This window comes from Coturnix japonica, chromosome 1, assembly GCF_054131305.1.
Source record: "Coturnix japonica strain WE chromosome 1, WE-NBRP24, whole genome shotgun sequence".
In the NCBI taxonomy this organism is placed as follows: domain Eukaryota; kingdom Metazoa; phylum Chordata; class Aves; order Galliformes; family Phasianidae; genus Coturnix; species Coturnix japonica.
This window is the reverse complement of record NC_140663.1, coordinates 170,154,117-170,181,834: the sequence shown is the minus strand read 5'-3', so window position 1 is coordinate 170,181,834 and position 27,718 is coordinate 170,154,117.

Here is a 27,718-nt window from a genome sequence, read left to right as displayed (position 1 = left end):
GCTTGAACCTAGAAAAAACCTATGATATGACTTTTAAATCTTCTGGGTATCCATTCTTTCCCCTTGGTATCCAACACTAATCCTCCGAAAATGAGGCATTTTGTAGTAATCCCTCTGAATCAGAAAGCAGAAGTAGCATATATCTCCCCAGATATTATAAAGCATATATACAGACTCATAAAATCATAGAATCATTAAGCATGGAAAATACCATGAAGTCGTCTAGTCTGACTGTCAGCCCACCCCCACCATGCCTACTGACCGTATCCCTCAGTGTCACATCTCCACAATTCTTAAATACATCTAGGGATGGTGTCTCCACCACCTCCCAGGACAGTGTGTGCCAGTGCCTCACCACTCCTTCTGAGAAGAAAGATATTCATGTTGTTCTACTAGATTGATAGATGAAGGAAAAGAAAGACCCCTCTTCACTTCTGAAATGTCAGAATATGTTTTGGCAGCTATTATAATATCAAACCAAAGATGATCAAGAGATTGGACTATTAATTCATAGAATTGTGGAACCATAGAATCACCAAAGTTGGAGAAGACTTCTAAGATCATCCAGTCCAACTGTCCAGTTTACACTATGTAATTAACTTTTGGACAGTTAAATTCTTCTAAACCCACTCAGTCAGTTATTTAGGACTTGGTTCAGCTTCCCTAAGATAATTTCTTCCTGTTGACTTATCCCAAGATATCCTCCCTGGTCTCTACCTGTTATTCCAGAAAGATAAAGCATTCCTCATTCATCTACCATTCCCATGCAGCTGCCTGATGTACTTTGGAGTCTCACAAATGATGCCTGTATTCAAGCAATCAAATCTAACCTTTTTACTATTGCAGTGGGAAGGCAATGTTTATCTTTGTTGTATAAAGAATTATTCACTTAGGTATCTTAAATCAGCGTGATAAATGGAGACAAAGTGTACTGCAAAGCTCTGAGAGGTGCCCATGTTCTTGGACTATTAATCTGTCAGAGATCAGAAAATTGTGTGTTGCTTATGAAAAACTATTCAAAGAGTCAGAAATCTAAGCAGAAATAGAATTTAAGTGTCCAAACTTCCAAGGCTCTGTTAAAATATGCAGCAGTATTTGACACTGACCAGACACACGCTACTCATTAATGACCTACATGAAGAAGATTTCTATTGATTTCTCCTATTGGTCTGACTCACTATGAGATATTCCTTCGAATATAAATACTTGTGTTGTACCTTCAAAGATCCATGAGGCAGTATGGGAAATATTCTTTATGGTATGATGACTGCCTGTTCTTCTGTAGATCAATAGTAGAGATTTGCTCTTAGAGGAGTTAAGAGCTCATTTCTTACTGATTTAATTACTCCATGATAATGCACCCTCTTGAGCTATTATAAAAATGAACTTAACAGTGCTGCCTAAATGACATTTGAATATGATGCAGCTGTCTGAATCACACTGCTATAGCCACACTTTTATTCCTAGAAAAATAATTCCAATCATTCTTTTACCATTCCTATAACTGTAATGAAAAAGTAACTCTGAAACACCAAAAAGCTGAGCAAAGGAAATAAAAACTTTTGAGAAGTCCTTTGTTTCTAGAAAACTGGGTGATTACATTCTTTAAACACTTTTTTCTTTTTTTTTAGGCAAAGTTTTTGAATGCAGTGTATTAACACTGTTATAAAATTCTCTTCACTTAATCAGGTCCAAATCCAGATTACTAATGGGGAAATTAATTGCTAGTGTTCAAGTCATTGCAAAAGCATGCATTCCAAAAGTAAAATAAAAAATGAATGGCTTCTAAGAGTGACAGCTTGGAGAGATCTATATCAAACTACTTTTGAATTAGAAAAATAATCCAAACAACATAAATGTATTCACATTTAACTTGCTTAGGTGGATGTATCTATGCTTGCCCCCAAGGACAGGATCAAGAAAATGCTCATGACAAGAGTGGACCCATTCAGGATGCTGCCAAAGCTCATGCCCCTGAAACTGTTTTTCTCCATGTTTTTAGCCTTTTTGGATGAGATGACACATTGCGGTACACCCAGACAGGCTGTCTGCCAGCACCCCACAGAAAGCCCATAAGGCAGCTATGTGGGCAGGATGCTAGTGGCAGGTGTAATACACCATCTGCACAGCCATCTGGAGACCACTCTTCCTCAGAGTACAGACGTTGCACCATGGCCTCCTTCTCCTTCAACTGACACAAGAGGGAATTTCAAACAGCTCTGTCTAAGTTACTGTCCACCTTCCTTCCCTGAAGATTTCATTAGAGGAAGAATAATCAGGATCCTGACCTAAAGCAGAGGAAAGAGTACTCAGCAATTTCTGGATTTCTTAGTTTTTCCTGCTAGAGGCAGTAATATAGCAGCAGGAAAATAAACCCTAGCTAACAGAAAGTATTTATCAAGGCTATTAATAAATACTACTATAACTAGGCAAGCTGTCTAGAAAATATGCTTTTGATGTAAATAATATATGCAGAATAACCTCTTATGTGCAGAAATTCATTTTCCTTCAAAGGCACATTCAGAATGTAATCGTTCATTGGATCAAAAACAGTCACCAGTCTTCTTCCTTTGTATTCCAGTTCATTTTTGGTGCATTAATTGATATGTGATCACAGGATACCGTGATAGCAAAAACAACAACAAAAAAGGAACTTCTCACAGAGAATAACTTGTGCTGGCACTCAAACTGTATTTTAAGGACGTGGCTTTATTTCTTGTAAAGAATACAATCCAACCAAGGATTCCTTTCCTCTTTCTTCATCTCCTTTTCAAACTTATCTGTGATGTCAGTAGGAGACATCCAATGAACATTATTACAAAAAGAGTTAAAACAGTAATAAATCTAAAAGCTCTAACAGCATTTTGTTCCATTTCACGTAAGTTTTCAGTATGGTTATCTTATGGCATTTATAGAACGGATTCTAGCACCAGTGCATGGTGCTCCAAGGTATCTCAGTACAATAAAGCTGACTAAAATTATTTATCTTGTCAATTAATAAAAATTCCATATACCCAGGAAAATATGTCCCTGGTGATAAATGTATAAGGCGTGGGGTGTTACTGGACCTCATTCTTACTAATAAAAATGGGCTTGTAAGGGAAGTTAAGGTCAGGAGCAGCTTGGGCTGCAGCTATCTAGAGTTGGTAGAACTCAAAATCTTGAGCAGAGGAAGCAAAGTGAAAAGTAGTCAGCGGGCACACAACAGAAAGCTTTCAGCTTGTCCAAAACTGTGGGCCAACTTTGGGACTGCCTAACATAAAGCCAGTTCTTTATAGACTTCTTGAAAGACTACTGTATTTTATGGCTGCTTGGGATTGCCTGCAAGCTTGGGAGAAGATTGTGAAGAGCTCAGAGACAGGTAAGCAACTGAGATTCATCATGCAAAGAGGAGATCACAGGTGCGGAGAAGGGAAACTAAAAGGTCTCATCTGTGAAGTCTTCCAAGTAAAGCATACGTAAAGAGGTCTATCAGCACTCCCCAGGGACTTGCCCAGCTGTAGGACTGACACCCAGCTGGACTTGATCATATCGAGAGCTCCCTTCCAGCCCCTACAATTCTGTGAATCTGGGTCATGCAGAAGACAAATACCGACACTGCTATGGGAGATGTAAGCAAAGGATCGAGTCTCTTGGTCTACGTTATCAAATATTCTTTTATTTACTTTCCTACATATGACTACAGGAAATTATCTCAGTGTTCTCTGCTGTTGGACTGAAGGGGTCAAAAGGATGGGAGAGGAGCACCTAACTTCTGTTTACGTATGTTTACAAGGGTGGATAGTGACAGAACAAGGGGAAATGTTTTTAAACTAAGACAGGAAAGGATTAGGTTACATAGTAGGAGAAGGATTTTTGAACAGAGGGTAGTAACGCGCTGGAACAGGCTGCCCAAAGAGGTTGTGGATGCCCCATCCCTGGAGGCAGTCAAGGCCAGGCTGGATGTGGCTCGGGGCAGCCTGGTCAGATGGCTGGTGACCCTGCACATAGCTGGGGGGTTGAAAACGGAGGATGGTTGTGGTCCTTTTCCACCAAGGCCATTCTATGAGTCTACGACTCTATAGCCTTGACTGATAGTGAAAATTACACGGAGTGCAGGTGGACTGGAAAAATGGGAGGTAGAACGGGGAGGTGGGATTTGGGCGTAGGGTCTCCAGCCCTGAGCTGGGTGCGTGGGCGCACACACCCAGGGAAAGGCATTGTGACATCACAGTGCAGGGCATGACATCAGTCTTTACCAGGTTACGTTGGCTGCCTCCACCAGCTCAGACACGTAAGGCGGTCGCACCGTCCTGGTGGTCACTGCTGGAGCTCTGCTCTTGGTGACAGCCATTTGTGTGTTGAGAGTGGTCCTTGGGAGAGAACAGGATGAAGCTCAGCCTGACTCTCTTCCTCATCTTCCTTCCTTTCATCTCTCCAATTACTGGCTTTTTCAGCTATCCCAGCTGGGCCTGGAATTGGGACAAAAAGCTGGTCCTTCCTGAGGAGCAGCACCCCATTGAGACCGACAGCCAGACCTCTGGCTGGCTGTGCTGGTTTGGCCTAACCGCCTGTCCCACCAAGATCAAGGACGGGAACACTAACCAGGTCCTTCAGGAGGAGCAGCGTCCGGCTGAAACCAAGAGCCAGACCTCTGGCTGGCTCTGCCGGTTTGGCCTTACCACCTGCTCCACCAAGACCGAGGATGGGAACAGCAATCAGGCCCTTCCAGAGGAACAGCTTACGGCTGAAATCAAGAGCCAGACCTCTGGCTGGCTCTGCTGGCTTGGGCTAACTACCTGCCCCACCAAGATCGAGGACGGGAACGGCAACCAGGTCCTTCCAGCGAAACAGAGCCTGGTTGACAACAAGAGCCAGACCTCCAGGTGGGTCTGCAGGTTTGGCCTGATCACGTGTCCCACCAAGATCGACGACAATGGGAACAACAACCAGGTGCTTCCCAAAGAGCAGAGCCCAGTTGAGACCAAGAGTCAAACCTCTAGCTGGGCCTGCTGGTTTGGACTAACCACCTGCCCCACCACGATCAAGGATGGGAACAAAATCAAGGTCCTACGAGAGGAGCCGCGTCCAGTTCAAACCAAGAGCCAGACCCCTGGGTGGCTCTGCTGGTTAGGGCTAACTACCTGCCCCACCAAGATCGAGGACAGGAACAGCAACCAGGTACTTCCAAAGGAGCAGAGACCAGCTGAGACCAAGAGCCAGACCTCCAGCTGGGTCTGCTGGTTTGGCCTAACCGCCTGCTCCACCAAGACTGAGGATGACAACAACAAACAGATCCTTCCAGAGGAGCACAGCTCAGTTGAGACCAAGAGCTGGACATCCAACTGGCGCTTCTGGTTTGGACTATCCACCTACCCCATCAAGACTGAGGACAGGAACAAAAACCAGGTACTTCCTGAGGAGAATAGTCCCATTGAGACCAAGGGCCAGACCTCCATCTGGCGCTGCTGGCTTGGACTAACTACCTGCCCGACAAAGATCGAGGATGGGAACAACAACCCGGTGCTTCGAGAGGAGCAGCATCCCATTGAGACCAAGAGCCCCAACTGGCTCTGCTTGATTGGACTAACCACCTGCCCCACCAAGACCGAGGACGAGAACAAAAACCACGCCATTCCTGAGGAGCACAGCCCGGTTGAGACCAAGAGTCTGATCTCCAGATGGCTCTGCTGGATTGGACTAACCGCCTGTCCTGGGAATGGAGAAGAAGTACTTGTGCATCCTGAGAAGAGCCTGCCCATCAGTGCTGATTGCCGTGCCTGCAACTGGCCCTTCTGGATTGGCCTTTTTCCACACCCCAGATTGGTCCCGCACAGGGTCAGCGAGAATTCTGCTCCAGAGGGCCCAAAGCAGCAGTCCCCACACACCGAGCAGAAAGCCTCCAGATTGCTCGACACCGTGAAACACCACTACGGCGTCTGTAAGCAAAGCTGGACAGGCTGTATGTGCATAGAACTTGCGCAATTCTGGGGTGCGTGGAAGCTGCTGAAGGCAATCGGCAGAATCTTGCTAAGATTGTGAAGACACCAGGCACAGCTAAGACATCAAGCACGGAGCAAATCATGGGGACATCTTCCACTGGGTGAACAACATCTTCCACTGGGTGAACAAAAACCTCTCTCAGATTTTCACCTCCATTTTCCATCTGGCATCTAATTTCATTATAATTATAATTTCATCATATATAATATATAACTATAATTTCATTATACTTATTCTCTAAATTATAATTAAAAAAAAATTATTAATTAACAACATCAACATCTCTGCAGCCTGTGTCATTGTGGTGGCAGTGGGTCCGGCACAGCGGCAGCACGAAAGGCATTGCTGCAGGAGAGTGCTGCTGTGCGGGGTTTGGGGGCACGCGCCTGGGGAGGAGGAAGGGCGCTGGGCCGGGGGAAAAGAGGCATCGGTGGCTCTGAGGTGCCCACAGACAGCCGTGCCTCAGGGGGAGAGAGCACATCCTGAGCGGGAGCCCACGTCCCACTGAGGGAATGCAGCGTCCCCCAGAGCACACGGGGAGGTCCTGTGAGTCCCGCAGCGCACTGGGAAGCATCCAGGGCACACTGGGAATCCACAGCTGGGCCAGTTTGGCAAAGATCCCGTGCGCATCAGCTTCATAGTGGAGGCTCACACCAAAGGAGCCTTCCCAGAAAGGGACAACGGCGGCAAAACACCACAGCAAGAGCTGCTGGGACACACAAGGAGACCGTGAGGCGCGGCGGCTCAGACTCCCTGCTCTGGTTCATCCCTCTGATTATTACTGCTGACTGGTAGTTCAGGCCGGCAGCCATGAAGTCGCTGCCAGAAGCCTGTGAGCAGACGAACAGGACTCTGGGGCACTGGGGCGCTCTCACGGTTCTAGCCCAGTGCAGCCTCGTTCTGTGACTAATGGGGCAGAGGGACAAACGAACCCAGAAACCAGGAAAGGGGGAAGAGAGGTGGTGAAAAGTTACGGAGATGGGTCTAACAACAAAACTGAAGCAACGAGCTAAGGGAGAAAATACTAATTTTATATGTAGGACAGTGGAATGCAAGATTAAGTAAACAGATGAGGTTTTCCAAAAGAGCCAGCACTGGTCCCTGGGTGCCAAGACATCCAATCAGATCCTGCAGTGCTTTAAAATGAGCGTGGCCAGTAGGTGAAGGGAGGTGATCTTCCCCCTCTACTATGTCCTGGTCAGGACTTACCTGGAGTACTGCGTCCAGTTCTGTGCTCCCTGGTACAATAAAGACAGGGACCTCCTGGAAAGAGTCCAGCGGATGGGAATGAAGATGTTAAATGGCCTGGAGCACCCCTCTTATCAGTGAAGGCTGAGCGACCTGAGGCTGTTCGGCCTTGAGAAAGGAGACGCAAGATCGTGTGTTTCCAACCCCCCTGCCTAGCAGGGCCACCAAACATAATCCTTTAATAGATCAGGTTGCCCAGGGCCCTTTCCAACCTGGTTTTGAACACCTCCAAGGACAGGGCATCCACAACCTCCCTGGGCAGCCGGTTCCAGGGCCTAACCACTCTCTTAGTGAAGAACTTCCCCCTAACATCCAACCTAAATCTTCCCTCTTTTAACTTAAACCCATTTCCCCGTGTCCTGCTATTGTCAGCCCTTTCGAAGAGTTTACTCCCCTCCTGGGAGTAAGTTCCCTTCAGGTATTGAAAGGCTGCAATGAGGTCACCCCGCAACCTTTTCTTTTCTAGGCTGAACAAACCCAACTCCCTCAGCCTGTTTTCATAGGGGAGGTGCTCCAGCCCCCCGATCATCTTCGTGGCCCTCCTCTGGACCCTTTCCAAAATCTCCGTGTCTTTTTTGTACTGAGGGCTTCACACCTAGACACAGTACTCCAGATGGGGCCTCACAAGAGCAGAGTAGATAGGGACAATCACCTCCCTATCCCTGCTGACCACCCCTCTCCTGATGGAGCCCAGGATCCCATTTGCTTTTCGAGCTGCCAGAGCGCACTGCTGGCTCATGTTGAGTCTGCCGTCCATCAGGACCCCCAGGTCTTTCTCTGCCGAGCTGCTCTCAAGGACAACTCCTCCCAGCCTGTACAGGTACCTGGGGTTCTTCCGGCCCAAGTGCAAAACCTTGCACTTTGCCGTCTTGAACCTCATGAGGTTCACCTGAGCCCAGCTTTCCAGCCTGTCAAAGTCCCTCTGAATGGCATCCGTTCTCTCCACCGTATTGACCGCACCACTCAGCTTGGTGTCGTCAGCAAACTTGCTGAGGGTGCACTCAATTCCCTCATCGATGTCATTAATAAAGTTCTAATGAATGAATAATGAAGTTCTTCACAAACCTGCATAAGAAAGTTTTCACAGAGTAGGTGACAGAGCACTGGCACAGGCTGCCCAGGGAGGTTGTGGATTATCCTTCTGTGGAAATTTCCAAGATCCACCTGAAGACCTACCTCTGCAACCTGGTACAGGGAGCCTGCTTTTGCAGTGGGGTTGGACTCAGTCATCTCAAGAGTTCCCTTCCAGCCCCTACAGTTCTGTGATTCTGTTACTATCTTCCCTCTTCAAATCAATATTGTAAAGCATCCTTAATCTCCTTCACTACTTATTTTTACCAAATAATTTCCCAGTTCTGTTGAGATTCACCACAGTTCATCTAGATTACTCATATTACAGCATTATTTCTGCACACAGTACAAGTACCACAATTTTAAAGGAAATCTAGGGAAGTGGAATATTAAAGTACTGAACTGAATATTCCTCTAATAACCTGCAACAGTCTTTTTTCCCAAACTATTTTAATTCTTAACAATGGAAGCTTTTCCCCCACTTAAAAATACTTGCTCATAAAGGCATTGGCAATTGGCACCTGACATCAACAAAACCTCCAAACACATACTCAGCTACATTGGCAAATCTCAGTGCCTGCTTCTTCATTGCAGTTTCTACTAGTGAAATAAACTACAGAACTAAAAAAAAAAAAAAAACCACAAGTTTTTATCAATATGGCCACCACTAAACTAAGACTTTTTGTCACTCTGGCCAAGGAACACGCCTCATCACACAATTATTTCTACAGCAGTACAAGCAGGAGGTTGCAGTGTAGATACTCACATAAACAGGTAAGCAGTAGATGTTTCAAGTGGCTTAAGATATTTAGCATCTTCTGTTTGTATTGAAGAAAAAGATTTAACCAATCCTTATGATGCATCTCTGACTCAGCAAAGTGTGTAAGTACATGCTTAATAGAAGTGGCTTAGATCCACTGAAAATAGTACGTGTTAGATAAGTACTTAAGGACATGATCTTAGGAAGACTGAGTTAATCATGCTCTTAAGGACTTTGTTGTGTAAGAGCTATTGGTCAGTTCAGAATCGACAGTTTCATTTATTGCCAACATTAAAACTGTCAGGCAAAACTTTCACTCAGGTTAGAACAGCTTGTGAAAACTTCATCTGCAACCAGAAAGAGGACTGCACTAACTTCTTTTTTACAAGATCACTCCTTGTATTTCTTTCACGGTTTTTGTTTTGTTTTGTCACAATTGCTAGTTATACTAATGTCAGGAAATTAAAAGCTAGAAATTTCTTTTAGGTTAGATGAAAACAAAGAAACAAAACAACAACAAAAAATCAACTACTTTGCTCAGTGATAAAACTCAAGGGAACGACATGAAATATCAGCAGAGTCAAATTAGATATTAGGAAAGTGTTCTTCACCAGAGGGCAGTGGGCAAGGCCCCAGGCTGTTAGAACTCGGGGAGCATTGGGACAGCATTCCCAGACATGGGGTTTGGATTTTGGGTGGTCCTGCCTAGAACCAGAACTCCGTGATCCTTAAGCATCCCTTCCAGTTTGGGATATTCTCTGATTTAGTGATTCTAATTAGTTCATCCATATGCAAATGTTACTGTTAAAGTGTATGGCTCTGGAAATTTAATGTCTTAATCAGTGTATCAGAAGACTAATAACCTCTCCTGATAGTTTTCTCAAAAATGCTATTAATGTTATTACCAGAAGGACAAATAAGCTTTATCTTCTGAGCTCATATGAAAATTTAAGGAAAGAAAAGCAGATCTGGAGTATGATTATATTTGTTCTATACACAGGGGGGATCAAGGACTATGCCAGGGCTTCCCTGGAAATAAATCATGTTTGCTCTTTTTTCTACTTTTGACATTTCCATGTGCCTGTCTGTTTTTAACATCTTCCTCAGCCTCTATAAATCTGTTAAAACAAGACTCTGTCACACATTGTGAGTCACAGCTGAGAAATAAAAGTAATCCCTCAGCAGGATAAATGCACTTGAGCTTGAGACCAGGGGAAAAAGTGTATTGGTTTTTAAAATTGATGGTGATGCACTTAAACATTTTTTATCTAGCCCATTTTGTTTTGAAACTCTCAGAAAGTGTTCGCTGGTTGTTTTGTAAGCAAAACAACTCTCTCCTCAGGCTATAAAATTGTACTTTGGACAAGAGAGGTGCTTTGCTAATCATGATTAAAAGAGTCTGTAAACTCAGGGGAATCATTAGTTCAGATCAAGCTCTCAGGCTACATTTTCACCTGAGGAGGTATAAAATCTCTGTTGAGATGATTGCACAAACCACCTCCCCACTAAGACAGACACAGGCAAGAACTGTGTTATCCTCTTATGAGAACAAATACAGAGCTCAGATATGAGCATCTATTTTACACATATTTATTTTCCTGTTCATGGCTAATCTCACACAATCCTTGCAAATACCTGCCTTAACCTCTATTCATATTCACTCCTGCTATCTCATTTTCAGGTATTTATTAGACACTTGAGACTATTTGTGTGTAAATCACAGATAGTCATAAATGTTTCTTTGCAAAGCTTCTCACTGGGGATAAAACGGACTCACAAATTTGTTCAAGGACAGTTTTGAAGAGCAGGTTGGGTGAGGTTGAGCACTGGCACATAGCACAATCCATCTGAAGGTGCAGAGCTGCTTGATGATTCGGACAATATTCTCGTTAACTTCAGTGGGAGTGTTGTTTGAACAAAGTCTGTGAGGTCAGGTCTTAGAAATGGGATTAATTAGTAGTGCCTTATTGTCTCGCCAAAGAAGGCTTCATGATTTCTATTCCAGGCTTGGCCCTCCAAGATGTTTTTCTTTTTTTCCTCTCTCTTTTTTTACTCTCTCTTGCCATCATTTGCAAATCTTTTTGAGCACATTTTACATAGGCTACACTAAGCTGGTCTTCATAATCTCCCTTCCTAATTTTTTCATTTTAAATACTAAGCCTCATTATTTCTTTCATCCCCCAGCATCTTCCACATGTTTAGCTTCTCCAGTTCTTTGTAGATCCGCTTCCTCTGTTGCAATCAATTCTGTTTTCATTTTTCTATGCACCATGCATAAGAATACATACTAAGGGAAACTACACTTTCTCCCAGTTATATGTCCTTTGTAGCACTGGCAAGATATACTTCTGTAAAACAGTGAGTTTGAAAGATAACAATAATTGTATGTGTCTTTACAGTAATGTATTATGAAACAAAGGGTAGATTTTCATGACAGTACATCTGACAAGGCTTGAAAAGTATATGATTCATCAGAATAATTATAAAATTTAGATAATAATTATATTTTGTACCTCTCATAAGTAAATCATAAACCCATTAAGAAACTCCCAGTCCTTCTTGAATCTGTTTTGCTACTGTCTATGAACATGTGGCTATTATTGCATAACGTACCCATTACAGCTGGAGATCCTGATACAACTCTTCTTCAATTTGGCCTTATTCAAAACAACAGCTTCATAGAATCATAGAATTACCCAGGTTGGAAAAGACCCTGAAGATCATCAAGTCCAACCACAGCCTAACCAGTACCCTAACTCTAAAAACCCTCCGCTAAATCATATCCCTGAGCACCACATCCAAATGGCTCTTAAACACATCCAGGGATAGCGATTCAACCACCTCCCTGGGGAGCCTATTCCAGTACTTAACTACCCTTTCTGTAAAGAAGTGCTTCCTAATATCCAACCTAAACGTGCCCTGGTGCAACTTAAGGCCATCAGTGAGCTTCAGTGGGTCATATGCGTATACTTACCTTTTTACTCTTAGGAGCTTTTGTCAGAAACCTTTGCTCAAGTATAGGTAAAGTTATGCTCTTGGAATTACTGACATAGATCAGTGGCAAATCTGAGAAGAGATTTGGATTCTAATTTCCTTGGAAGGTATTAATCTTATGTAACTGTCGGGATGACATTTAGTGCAAGATATAGACATCAAATTGTAGATGCCTAGAGCTCTAGAGTCTAAATGTAAACTCCAACCACCGTCAACACAGACACCTAGTCTTGATCTGATGAATCACGTTCTAGAGTCCATTGATTGCACTGAATGGAGATGCAAAATGACTACCTAAATGCACATACTTAGTACTAACCCCTCTATAGAGAGTTACAAATATCTTTACTGTGCTGACAACTATGACATATGATCTATGTGAGACATACGTAATTATGGAGCAAAAGCTGGAGACTAGTCAGTAACATCACTGTTTCAGCTGATAATATATGCCTATGTGCAGGCAATTGAGTCAAGTCTTGCTATTGACCACTAAATAGTTTTGACAAGTGCACATTCATATAGCTGAAACATCTAAATTTTTTTAACTTCCTTATAGCTCTCTAAAAAATGGCAATGTTTCCACCTTAGCTTTTTGAAAAGACTTGACTTATAAACTATTTATTCAACAAAAACATTAGCTTAGGGGGATAGAGCTGGAACCTTTTATCTATTGAAATACCAACCATTTCACAGAAAATCGGAATAAATTGGATCTTTGTTTTACCCCGTTCTCTTTACTAAGATATAGTCTCAAAGAATCCCCATCTCTTATCAAAATTTCCAGCATCTTTCCTACAGACAAATGACAGGCTTAGGAGCTCTTCAGTGTCTGGAGTTAATCTTGCAGATATCTGATTTCTGGAGTCTGTCTGAAGTGTGGACATAAAAATATGTTCCCTGCTGCAGCATCTGTTTGACCCTTTTGTTGTCTGATCTGTATCCTCAGCCTTCAGTGTAGTGATTTAAAAACAACAGGTGCACTAGAGCTCCTGTAAAACAAGCTCAAGCTTCAATTTAAGGAAAAAGAAAAACCTTAAGAATAGCATTCCTGAGCATTATGTGCTTTGTCCTGTAAAGCAGTTTCGGTGCATCTTATATCAATTTAATACGGAGTGCAAGCCACTAAGGAACTCTAAAATCCCCAGTATGTTTAGGAAGAAGCTGTATCTGGGACAAAATGCTATTACTTTTGTCCTGTCCAGACTCAGGACTAAGATTCATATGGTACTGCAGTGTACCAAAATTTGATGAGCTGTTCTCCTGAGGTGTTATATGACAAATATTAAATTGACATTTTTGGAATTTGTTATATTCCTGGTATTTTTCATTACTATTTACATTTCAATTATACGAGGGTGGCTCAGTGACTTGTATTATCCATAGTAGAGCTACTTCAGAATGAGACATTCAGAACCATACATTCAATCTGCCAATTAAATGGCTACTCAGTATTATTTAGATAATTTTCTTCCCTTTTAAGACAAAATATTAAATGAACATTTCTTCTGAGGACTGACTTCAGTGTCTTTGGAAATACTCCCCTTTGATTATTTTACTGTAGATGTTATATCTGTAAGATACTAATGCCAAGAAGTAACAGAGAACATCAGAGATGAAAAATGGAAGGATTTTGCTGTCCTGAGGAGTCCGAACTAATAGCACAGAAGAATAAATAACAGATGGGTGGAAGCCTACTTTGAAGACTGAAGTTTGAACAGTTCTACCTGCTAAAGTTTTGACTATATGACACAAACATTCTTTCCAAAAACAAAACAAAACAAAAAAACCAAAAAACAACAACAACAACAAAAAACAACAACAAAAAAGCTGTAAGTTACTCCATTTTTGCTACTTTTATTTTGTTTTAACGCATTCTCATACTTTTCAGCTGTGATCTATACACATTTTTATTATGTTTCCCTGCTGATATTTTAGATTTCCGGAGAACATTTCTTTGTCCTGATCTTATTTATAACATTTTACAGCAGAACATTCATGCTGGCATGTTTTTATTTCCATATTTATTAGCAAACAATCTTTATGGACAACATACTTTTTCTCTAAAAATCTTTCTCTCCTTCACTACCTCATCCCTTTTCATTGTATTCAGTAAATCTGAAGTGCTCTCACTGTATAATGTTCTTACCAAAGTTAATGTTTTTTTCACAGTACTACGCTTTCTACTGACTTTTTTTCTATGGCTATTTCATGGTCTGTTTGTTCTTTCTTGTATTGCCTTGTTTATTTTCTGAACAAGCATCCAACTTTTAATGGCCACTGTTTATACAGTTGCAAGTCTGTACTGTTAATCTGTGCAGGACAGTAGGCACACAAATAGAACAGAAAGGACTTGAGTAATATGTTTCTGGAAAAAAAAAAGATATGAAAAATATGCTTTAAATACTTCTAGAACATCACATTACATACACACAAACACAAAGGCATTTTTTGTTTAAATTCTCTTAGGATTGAGGAATGCTCACCTTTTTGCTGGTGTATTTTCCTTTTTTTTCCTGCAGGTGAAGAAAGCAAACACAGAGAGTGGAAGGAACAAACTTCTCTACTTCTCTAAACAGAAATTCCTTTATTAGGAACCCAGGTTTTCTGAATGACATCAAACTTGTCATACAACAAAGTGGGAATCTGCTCTGTAGTTTGACAGAATTACTATTAATTTACTTTTGGAACAATGGTAGCAGAGTTGATTCTACCAGATGTTTAGAAAGCACAGTTGAAAATAAGAGGCTGTACAATCGTATTCATACAGATGACTCTAAATGACAGGAAGATTTACCATGCAAGGAATTTAGCACTTGAGCCATGACATATTACTTTGGCCCTATTTTCAAGACAACTTCAGACACTGAGCCCTCATAGCTCCACAGAAGTATAAAGAAATCAGTAAATGGCAGAGAAGCCCACACAAGATAATTTTAATAATCCCTCCTTGCCATGATTTCTTCCACATGCCTTCATAATGATCTTTCCATCCATCAGTCTGCTAAGAAATCCATCTGTAAGTAGAAATATTGAGCTAAAAAACTAGAAATTATTTTTGCCATATCTTTAAGAGCTTTTAAAGTTACAACACATTTTCTGTATCATTATGTTTTCTGCCTCCCTTGCCATATAAGCATGTTGCCCTTAAACCCGTAACATCATGCTCTCCTAGAGTGTATGCCTGCTGTTATTCTATCAACTCTCTAAAGCTCTTGGTCTTTGCATATGCAAATTCTTGCCACAATGTAATTTACTATTGATGGACACATTCCTGCTGTTAATATCCACAGAAATCTTGATTTGTATCTGTTGTTTTATCTGTTACCTTCATTCCACCATAAGTCTCCAGCCATATTCATTAGATTCAATTAGTGACATTCTGCCCTGTGAGAATCTGTCAATATAAAATAGGCACAGTAAGGCTCAGAAAATTGTCAAAGTAAACACTTTTTTTTTTCTTTGATGGCATCAGATCATGGAAACCACAGAAGATCCATCAGCTTTCAGGTACTTTACAGATCATTCTATGAAATCCAGTAGAATAAAAAATTATGGAAAATTTAAATCTACAAAGCATACACAATAAACAAACAAACAAAAAAACCCAACAAAAAACTAACAAAAAAAGAGGAATGTGGCAGACCATAACAGGGTCATTTAATCTATTCCTCTACTTCAAAATCAGGATTGGCTGATAAGCAAACTCCTGGGTTGCATCAAGAGAAGTGGGGCCAGCAGGTCCAGGGAGGTGATTCTGTCCTTCTACTCTGCTCTTCTGAGATCCCACCTGGAGTACTGCATTCATGTCCAGCACAAGGACATGGAGCTATTGGAGCACATCCAGAGGAGGGCCATGAAGATGATCAGAGGGCTGCAGCACCAACCCTATGGGGACAGGCTGAGAGAGCTGTGGCTCTTCAGCCTGGAGAAGGGAAGGTTCCATGGGACCTTAGAGTGGCCTTCCAGTACCCAAAGGGGGCCTACAGCAAAGCTGCGGAGGGCGTTTTTATAACGGCATGTAGTGACAGACCAAGGGGAAATGTTTTAAACTGGAAGAGGGTAGATTTAGATGAGAAAGAAAGAAGAAGAAAGGAGTAAATTCTTTACTTGGAGGGTGATGAGATGCAGGTTGCCCAGTGAGGTTGCGGATGCCCCCTTCCTGAAAGCATTCAAGACCAAGCTGGATGGGGCCTGGTCTAGAGGGAGCAACCCCCTATAGCAGGGGGGCTGGAACTACGTGATCTTAAAGGTCCCTTCCAACCCAAACCATTCTCTAATTCTATGATTCTATGAAACTTATGTTTAATGTATTTCCTCACTGATTTACTTTGAAAATAAACTTTTAATTTTTTTAATGTTTATTCTGTGATAGACTTTCTGGAAGATTTCAGTATTTTCATCCTTCCCCTTCTCTATCTTTTTCAACATTTCCATTCTTTTAATCTCAGATGGTTCCTATACATAACTTCAGATGCCTCTTTTCCCATAGATTTCAGCCTCTGGTCAATTTCAAAGAATGAAGTTTTATTGTTATTAATTACTTCTGGATAAAATTCTGTTAAGACATGGCAGAATATTGCTGATTGTTTTCTGATTTCCTTAAGACTATTACTTGAACTTATTAAGATCTTCTTGAATTTAATCTTGTCCTCTTACATACTTATTACCGTTCCTATAAGCTTGATGTCATCTACAGATTTAATAAGCCTGGTCTTGCTTTGATTTTACAATTTTTGTCATTAACAAATCTGAGGGAAGAGAAATATTCTTGCTGCACTCAGATCAGGACTAGAAGGCCAAGACAAACTGTAAACCTACAATATACTGAAATATAATCAAACGTGGTTTACTTTTATTCTAGGTTGAGCTGTTACTCACTGCTGCTAACTATGAGTTTACTACTTGTCATAAATAACATTTATAATCGAAAATTTTCCTATTATCATTGAATAATATCTATTCCTTTGCACAGAATAAATCTTCTAACACTTTCATTTGGATCTTCTGTTACTATTAAGCCAGTAGAATGATGATTTCTTCTTACTCCCAGTTTCTCTCACTAGTAGCAGTTTTTCTGTATTGTCCATTTTGGTTTTGCTCCAACCTGTTCATCATTTGTCTCTCCTTTATCCATACTTTTTTTTTTTTTTTTTGAGAAACTAAAACTTTTCCAATATTCTTTTTTATTATTATATTATTATTTATTTTTTATTTTTTGACTTTTGTGAATGATCTTCCTTATCATTTCTGTATATTTATCCGAATCTTGTGGGATTAAATTCTCGAAACATTGAAGAGAGAGACTGCAAACTTTAGTAAACCACTTTTATACCATCCCTGAGGGATCCTTCTTTTCACAGTAAATATTTTCTGCAGGTAAAAATCCAGCCCTTCCTTATCTACTCAGCTGAGTCAAGTCTGTACAGTTACATAAATTCCTGCCACGGCACCAACCACTTTGGAGCTGCAGCTCCCCAAAGCACTTGGCATCAACAAATGAAAACAGCTACAGCCTGCTGAAAACAGCATGTTCAGTTTTGCATTCAGTGTGTAAACTGTAAGCTGGTTTCAACCATATTTTGTTACCCTTTGAAATGTTTCCTCAATAGTAGGTTGCACCATCTGCTGCACTGTTTGCCTGCATGTTTTGCTTGTTAAACTGCTCCCCCAGCAGCACACAAAGGAAGAGAAACAGCATTGATGCCTTTCAGGAAGATCTCTCTGTCCTCCGCCTATCTCCTCCCCACAGTGTTGCACTGCTCACAGCAGATGTTGAGTACAGAGAGAAAATCTTCAGCTGAGTCACCTCAAAGTTTACCAAGTAGCATGAGTGTGTCACAGCCAACCCTGAGCACCCATTTAAACTTGGAAGAACATCTATCGTCGGTCACACTCCAATAAGCTTCCTTTTCTCAATAAATGTACAGACAGAATTGTATTAACACCAACTAAAAACTCTTCATCCTTCCTTAATGCTGACATATTGACACAATAGGAAGAATACCCTATCATGGTGCAGGTAATGAAGCAGGGCTGTTCTTTCCATCTTTCACCCTTAGTGAAAAACTTTATATCAGATTTCCTTCCTTCCTTCCTTTTGTGTGTATTAAACTGGTCCAAACAACCTGCAATGATTTTACATGAAATATTCTCCGAAATGTGACAAATCTTTGTGCCATGCTATATAATCTGAAATTTATTCACTTCATGAACTGGATAAATGGTGAGAAGAAAGGGAAACCCAGGGAATAATGCATTTAAATGTGACTGCAGAATGCTGTGAATAAATTATGCAACCTGTATTATTCAGTTCTGAAAAACACTGTTTACTTGTTCCTTTAAGCAACAAGGACCAGTGAGGAGCTGAACTCATTTGATGGGAATGCTTTGTCAGGAAGTTCATTTGCCTTGAAAGAGCAAGGCCTCTGTCCAAACTTGTATCAATAAACTCCATCCCTGCAGTAATATAAGGCCTAAATATCGTATACAGATAAATAAAAATTCACCTTGTGCCAGCTTCTGCCCAAGGCTCATTCTTATCACACATGGCCAGAGGACTGATGCAATATATTAATATGACCGTCCCATTCCCCTCAGCAGCTGGTAGCAGAAAACAGTGTCACATCCTTGCTTTTCATTGAATTCTCAGATAAGATATTGTCATAAACACAGACAAAATTATTAGGCTTCAATTTAGACTTGGATTTGAACTGAAGTATGTCAGTTTTTAAAAACCCAGCAAGGTCACCAAAGTTGAAGCTTGATCTAAAATATCTGAAATATTTCTTCTGAAATAAGATGACATCTGACAGATGAAGGAGAGGGATCCACGGACGAACTAGTCATGGTTGGTTCTCTTTGTAGTAAACATAGAAAAGTAGGCATTTCAGGAGTGAAGTTAGTTTCATTCTGAGTAGACATTCTAAACAAGTCAAATTAATCATATTCAGAAATGTTCATTATTCTCCTCTGGTTGTAAATGGAGGCTGAGGGGGCTGCCTCATGCAGTGAGTAAACATGTGGACGCCTCAGCTGTAGCATGGTGAAACCCACCAACAAACCTGGCTGCCTGCAGAGACAGGTACAGGCTCCATAAAATACGTGTCTTACATATGTCACAACGGCTTGTTCTAATGTTCCCTGAGTTTCCCTGGGAAATCTCTCTTCTGTGTCCAATGTGGTGAACCAGACACCAAGTGAAGATCCAAACTTTTGGAGTTTATTTCCTCCTCTACTAGGTTTTCCAGGTGGCTGAGCCCAGACCAAATATTTATAGAACAAAATATTTCTCTTCTCCATGGGAGGGAAACTGTAAAAGTACAGATCCTAATTTGTTTTTGCTGAGAGCTGGAATTAACTACAAACTGATCATTAAAACTAACCTCTTTTCTTTTCCTTTCTTTTCTTTTCTTTTCTTTTTTTTTCTTTTCTTTTCTTTTCTTTTCTTTTCTTTTCTTTTCTTTTCTTTTCTTTTCTTTTCTTTTCTTTTCTTTTCTTTTCTTTTCTTTTCTTTTCTTTTCTTTTCTTTTCTTTTCTTTCCTTTTCTTTTCTCTTCTCTTCTCTTCTCTTCTCTTCTCTTCTCTTCTCTTCTCTTCTCTTCTCTTCTCTTCTCTTCTCTTCTCTTCTCTTCTCTTCTCTTCTCTTCTCTTCTCTTCTCTTCTCTTCTCTTCCCTCCTTTTCTTTTCTTTTCTTTTCTTTTCCTTTCTTTTCTTTTCTTTTCTTTTCTTTTCTTTTCTTTTCTTTTCTTTTCTTTTCTTTTCTTTTCTTTTCTTTTCTTTTCTTTTCTTTTCTTTTCTTTTCTTTTCTTTTCTTTTCTTTTCTTTTCTTTTCTTTTCTTTTCCTTTCTTTTCCTTTCTTTTCCTTTCTTTTCCTTTCTTTTCCTTTCTTTTCTTTTTTTTCCCCTTTCTTGGCAGATGCAAATAAATTTTGCAAGGACAAATCTGAACCCACAGGTCTCTTTCTCATAAGATAGTTAGCAGGGGAGTAAGGTTGTTTCAGGAAACATTCTCTGCCTCTACCACCAGAAGTCTTGGATTATTACCTGTAGAATTTGGTAGGTCTCAAGAGTCCTCTGACCAGAACCACACAATGCATAAACCCAGACAAAAACAAACAAAGAAACAAACAAAAAAACAAAAACAAAACACAAAGGCCCTTTTTAAAAAATCTTGGTAACTTAGACTAGAGACAAAAAGAGACATCAGTAAGTGAGGTATGTTACTTGGAATTTATTGTCAGTGAAAATACATTGTAGCTACGTTTAGTTTAATAAATGAAATGGTGTCAAGATACATTCCCAGGCACAGTACCTCATTTTACTTACAGAGCTGATGATTTTCTGGACAAATGATTCCTGGGCAGACTTCAGTTGGAGAATTGTATAGGGCCAACCAGCTTGGGTGGAGAAGATCTGCACATGAAAGAAAGGGAGGGGAGAGAACGGGGGAGGGAAGGGGAAAAAAAAAGGAAGGAAGGGGAAGGAATTGCAGTAGCTTGCATTTTATCTTCCTCCTTTTTTTTTTTCTTTTTTTTTTTTTTTTTTCCCCCAGTACAACTTAAGCATATAGAAAATTTGATGAAGGTTTGGAACGTTGTTGTTACCTTCAGGGAACACCAGGAGCCTCCTGCTCCCAAAGGAAATGGGAGCTGGGAGTCAAATGTGACAATCACGGAGGGGAGAAGGTGCACAGCTACCCTGAAGGGTCCCAGGCCCAGGTGTAAAGGAAGATGGTTCAGGTCAGCCTAGATGTCCTCAGAGGCTTTGCAGCAACAACAGGAGACAGGATCAGGCCTGTTGAAAGTCTAGCAGAGCCCTCAGGGCTCTGAAAATAATTAAGTAGACTAATGTCACTTTTGCTTATGAATAATTGCTCAAGTTGAGGGTGTCAGTGTAGATTACATAAATGTGAAAAATTACCAAACAGATTTTGTATTTTAATGGACATCTGTGTAGTTAATACTCTATTCCTCTTTAGAGCAGATTATATATTATCCAGGAAGTGGGTATCCCAAATCTGTTGAGATTTAAAGGTTAGCATTTTCTAACAGGGAACAGGAAAGTTCTTTGAGCATCATGCCATTTCTATAATTGAGTTTTGACTGTTAAGCCTACTTAGCCAAATTCGCAGGTTAAACAGGAAAATGATTAATATTTTTTTCACACTTAAACGTAAGCTGACATAATGAGAAAACTCTGAAATATTTGGAACGACACTGTTTTCTTAAAATATTTCCAAAGAGTTACCAGTGACAATTCTTTGCCAGGTTTCTTAATTTTCTGGAACCATATTGACACCACAGGTGCCATGCAAACAAACATACAAGGGAAAATAGACTGGATATATGAACATGAGGAAATTGAGGTATAGGCCAAGTGGCCGTTGTCGTGTCTCACCACACTTATACACCGACTGCAGTGATGGACAGAGTTCAGAGAGCCTGTTCTGCAAGACCTGAAATAACTCATTACTGCTACAGCCTCACACTATCATGTTCAAACAGAACAAATCTGCAAGCAGAGTTACCTTTCATGTAGCTATTGACAAAAAAAGTGTTCTTAAGCACTTGGTCAAAAAATCATAGAATAACCCAGGTTGGAAGGAACCCACAAGGATTATTGAGCCCAACTCCTGGCTCCACACAGGACCATCAAACACTGAAACCTAACCTCCTGCACTCTGAAGCTGGTGAAGCTGATATCCCAGTTGATACCATAGTCTCAAAGAATCATGGTGGTATTTTCTGGCTGTTTCTTCATAGGTAGCAAAAATGTTTTGTAACCCCATACTTTCACATTTTCATAACACACAGAGATCTGTTTTCCTTGTTTAAAACCTACAGGAGATAATGAAGATTCTTGTCTGTAGCCAGTCAACTGCAGTGGGCTTTGAGTTATTTTCTTAATGCTTCTCTGCTGAGTGAAGTAGAGCTGTGATGTGCTGCTGTGCAGGAACTGATGAAAACCTGAATGAGTATCATGTCTCAAACTCATACAGAATAATACAATGGCTTGGGTTGGAAGGGGCCTCAAAGATTATCCAGTTCCAACCCCCTGTCATGGGCATGGTTGCCAACCAACATACCAAGCACTAGGTTGCCCAGGGCCCCATCCAGCCTGGCCTTGTGCTAACTCATGCCAAACTGATGCACAAAACACAAGCATTTGTATTCATGCTAACTTCTTTATTTAAGAACTGGGCCCAGCATATGTCATAGCTTTTTAAGGTTCCTGGAGGTTTAACATGAAAGGAAATTCATTATTGAAATAAATAGAATGACAATTTAGCCCTGCCTGAAGAACCCCTTACCACGCCGAAGACTGCTGAAGCCCCACCTCTTCAGAAACTGCAGACTGTTTCTTGTCCTTCACTTAGTGTGTTGATAATTACATACCTGTCACCTTACCTACTGCTTTTAGTATGGAACTTGCACATTTCCCGCAACAACCTACCACTTAGTTCTCTTCCACTGCTTAAATAGTGCTGACTGGTAGTTTTTAATTAAGACTTGACAGTTGAAATTTGCATTCTAAAAGCCAGCTGAAATTGCTAGAATTGGATTGTCTCTTATTTTATAATGCAGAGCATTCTATTAGCACAAAGTCTATCAAGTGAGCATGTCCTTATCAGGACCCTACTAGTTTCTGGAGACAGTTTATGCAGGAGTTTAATACTGCTTCTCTTAGAGAATCATGAATTGGTATTTTATGCTTTAATGCTTATTTAATGGTGTATAAGTAAGCATGCTGAGTGATTTCTGTAGCTCTGAGAGGAACATTGTTCTTGTCTGATTCGTTATTCATTCATTCATACTTGCCAGCTCACAAAAATTGCTGTGACAAGACTGACAAACTGCTAACAGTAGTTGTCTTAGTTTTAGGAGTTAGGGAAGAGTGAACCAAGAAAGGACACAAAGAATGGATTGCTGCAATTTTTAAAGAACTATAGTATATTCCTTTTTTTTTTCTTTTTTTTTCTTTTTTTATTTTCTTTCTTTTTTTTTTTTTTTCTTTCTTTTCCTTTGTATGATGTTCTGATTCCTGCTAGAAGTTCTTGGCACGACATACATTTTGCTACACAATTTTTCTTCTCGTCTCCATTGATTTCAGTAGTTTTATGCTTGACAGCAGTATAAGTCATCTCTGAACTCTGAATTAGGTTCCACAAGCTAAAGCTTTAAATATGCTCCTATTAGTGTTTCCTTTGAAGAGATGAGGCGTAAGTACATAAAGCTGAACCTCCAGTTTCTTTAAATATTATTTATAAAATTTCACTGATAATTAATCACTGAAAGTAGGTACAGATCCAAACATATTGTTTTGCTTTTAAAATTAGTAGTAGCACAAAACTACAGTTATCGCAAAAGTATAGTTCACAAGCCTGATTTCAATACTTAATATTCAGTGTATATTTAGCATTAGAATCCGACAGAATTTCTACTGTGCTGCTTTTACAGCACTGCATAATGCTGTTAGGACTTGTTTCTTTTAAAAATAAAAAAGAGAGTAGTCCCCTTTATGTCTGGTCACAGTAAGAGGATTTCATAGAATCACAGAATCATTTGAATTGGAAGGGACTATTTGGATGACCATTGCAATGAAGAGGGACACCTACACTTATATCACAGTGCTCAGAGCCCCATACAGCCTGACACTGAATGTCTCCAAGGATCTCACAATGTAAAAGTGTTCTAAAGACTATAATAAAGCAAAATTTTTTGTTTAAATGTCCATTTATTTCCAGGATCGTTCTCCATTACTAGGAGTCATGTTGATTTCTGTTTTACTTGTATTTTACAATTCACTTTGTCTTTCAAAATACTACTTTGTATCAGAATAAGGCATTTAAATCAGTGGAACAGGACCTTCCCCTGTAGCTGAAGGAAGCACCGAGGAGCTAAAAGCAAGATATAACTTATTCCCATCGGATAGACATGTAAGTGAAATGAAAAGATAAGAAATGAAGTGAGGACATGGACAGAAGAGTACTGTCAAAAAAAACACAACTACATTTGTGTGATCTGATATTGGATTCCAGAAAATGAACCAACCAATGTAATTTAACTGCTAAGTCAATTATTAATTTGAAACAAAAATATAAAATATCTTGTGGTAGATAATATCCATCCTATGTGTTTATGAACTCTTTTCTGTTCTGAAGAGAATGAGTGGATCATGCAGAAGCTTCTGGAAAGACAGAGATTTCTTCTACTGGGGGAACCTGAACACGCCTGAGACAGTATTTTTCCTAATGCAATTCATGCAAGGCAGGAATTGAGAGAGACACATGCACCAAGGATCAGTGAACTATTTTTTCAAGATATATGGTGAACTGTCCGAGAACAACAAAGAAGCAGACATATCCCGACAAAAATAAAACTTTCTATTGACTAGAGGAAACTGAAATATTTACTGTAAATCAGAAATCACAGAGTCATGGAATCACAAGGTTGGAAAGGAAAGGACCTGTAAGATCATCCAGTCCAACCATCCTCCCATTACCATTGCTGCCACAAGCCACTAAACCAGATCTCATAGTTCCTCACCGAGACACCTCTTGAACACTGCCAGGGATGGCGACTCCACCACCTCCCTGGGCAGCCATTCCAGTGCCTGACCACTCTCTGACAGAAAAAGCTTTTCCTTATGTCCAATCTAAACCTCCTCTGGTACAACTAATGGCCATTTCCTCAGGTCCTGTTCATTGCCTGGGAGAAGAAGCCAAATCCCTCCTCATCACAACCTCCCTTTAGGAAGCTGTAGAGTACAGTGAGGTCTCCCCTGAGGCTCTTCTTCTCCAGACTAAACAATCCCAGCTCCCTGAGCCACTCCTCATAAGACTTGAGTTCCAGAACCCTCAAAGCAAATACCAAATGGATAAGGTAGGTTTATCAATCCACCATTTACATTTATTCTTCTTATCTAATAATTTTGAGCTTCCTCTTTTGAATATTAAGATAATATGCTGTAACCAAGCTAACATTTTATGTTTAAAAAATCTTTTTGTCTTCATTTGGAAGCTCAATATAAAGGGGAAACAATCCAGATGAAGCTATGCCAGAGACTTGGGTGCCATTACAAGCCTCATGCTACTCTCATGCTGACTTAGCACTCAGACCAGATCACTTGCTACCAATAATGTGTCCAGCTTTGGTCATATTAGTCATACCCAATGTCAAGACTGATTTGGCCTTGGAAACCAGAAAGCCTAGATTTAAATCTCAGAAGACCCCTTCTCTGGTCATGTAGAATGGACTTTTCAAGTGTACAAGGGGGAAAAAGGGGGAATAGAAAATCTTCCCAATTGGAAAAGTAAACTGAAATGGAAGAAGGGACTATAAAACCAAGTGCTTAAAATGCAGGCAGCACAGACGGTGCAGAAGGCTGCAGTGAGCCAAGATGAATTAGCCTCCTCTGGCTTGTAAAAGAAAAAGAAACGTCACCTTTCAAACAAATCCTTCTGTGCAACAGCACCAGCCCTTACAGTGTAAATGCTGCCAAAAGCTTTCTTGGAGAAGCCCTGAGTTCATCAGGCCTTAAGCAGCAGCACTATTTGGATTAGCTGATTCACCTCATACCCATTAAATAGCAGGATTAACTGTGTGCAATAGTGTAAGCACAGCAAGATGGTCATATGCTGTCTGAGAATTCATGATGAGATTGAAGATAAGTGTTTTAACCATCCAGCAAAGTGAAACAGCAATATACCATGCAGGAAAAGAGCTATGAACCTGTAAATACCTGCCTGATCCCTAAGCTTTTATCAATCAGACACTCATGTCTTCCATCCACACTGGTAAGACTTGACTGCCAGTTGCAGCAACCCAAAAGGATAATCTCTATAGTTCTTTTGAAATGAACACCTGACACATTTAAAGTAGATATTGTAAGACTGACAAATATTAGGGTGTCTTCAGTAAGTGATATTGGCTGTGGAAAGCAAGGGCTATTAAAATGAGAAGGTCTAAGAAAGATAACTCATCAATCTTCTCAACACTCTATTATCTGAGAACCATCTGGGTTTGGCATTTGCCTGTAGCTCCTGCTGTCCTTCCTTTCTTTCACTTCATGTTTAATATGTCAGTGCCCATCTTGGCCACTGAGTTAAGGTACTGGAAGGAACAAAGTGGGAACCACATCTTCTGTAATAAAAGAAAAACATCAAGGTATCCCACTGCAAACAATCAGAACCACTAGTTGAAAATTTTGAAATTTATGCTTTAGATTTAAGGGAGTTAAGTGTGAGATAAAATTCCTTCTGTGGAGTTTTTTTTGTTTGTTTGTTTGTTTTAGTAATAAATACCTGTCATTTTGGATTGGGTATGAAGTTTCCTGTTGTGTACCTGGAATCTGGAGTCACTGAGAAAGTCAGCACCTCACAGTTAGGAATGGAGTGAGCTCTACTGAGGGCTTTCTGAGAGCCTTTGATGAAAGCAAAGCCTCTGAAAATCTGCAGTGCAGCTGACAGCTGATAGAAAGTGGCTAAACAATATTTCTGAGGAAGGCTGAGCTGGTGAGATTACTCTTGTGATCCCATAGGGCCTTAAAGCCCCAGAAACCAAACAGTAAAGATCATAAGGAGCTCTGTGGGTAATAAAAATAGTAAAAATGTTTGGAATTAGATTAGTAAAGCCAGAGTGGCTTAAACACATTTGCCTGGAGAGGAGGAGACTAAGGGAAGGGAGGATATTGAGATTATGAGAGTCATAGCAAATAAACTGTTTTTCCTCTTAACTGTGTTCCATAGCACAAAGATGACAGACAGCAGACTACATGACAGAGCACTCTGTGTAAAAAGACACAGGAAGAAGCAACCTGTAACATCCTTCTGAAATTTATTGCCACAGGAGATCATTTATTCAAAAACTGTGCCTAGATTTTTTAAGGTAAGATAAGTTAATGCTCAGTAATGACACGCACTGCCATGCAAACATATGTCATAAAGTAGACAGTAAAAGCTTATTTCAAAATATGAACAATTCACCTGTAGTCGTCAGTAAAGGAATGTCCATCTATCACTACACATTATATATTGTTCCATAACAGCTCAGATATTTCACTAGAGAAATCTTACTTTGTAGAGACAGGTGTTACCATGTTCAGAAACATAATATAGATCTAGAAGGACTAAGAGCTTAATCTGCCATGACAGTTTCTAATAAACAGTGCATGATCTCTGAAGATGAAAGAGAAGCACACAGTAGGAAGCTTAAAGCCAACAAAACCTATAGTATAGTGCAGAAAAACTGAAGCGGGTGCAAATGGGTGTAGTTTTATTGAAGTCTATTGCTGGGTGCTGAGGATCTTACCTGTTATATTTCAAATACCATATTGGGTTTTTATTTCCAATGTATTCTTTACCTGTCGAATACGCATAATGGTGGGATACTTTATTTTGTAAATGTGACAATCAACGTCTTCTCCACATTTTGTAGAGGATTAAAAGCAGAAGTTGGAGGCAACAGAATCACTTTCAGATTTCCCAGCAAGACAGTCAGGGAAGGCAGGGAATCTCTACTGACAGAACACAGCTTTTAAATTAATCCTGCACACACAGTACTGAAAGTGTTTACAGCACTCTTAGTATATGTCCCAGGTTATAATTAAAGCTCATTATATATCTGGAACAGGTGAAAGCAAAAATAAATAAGAATAGAAAAATT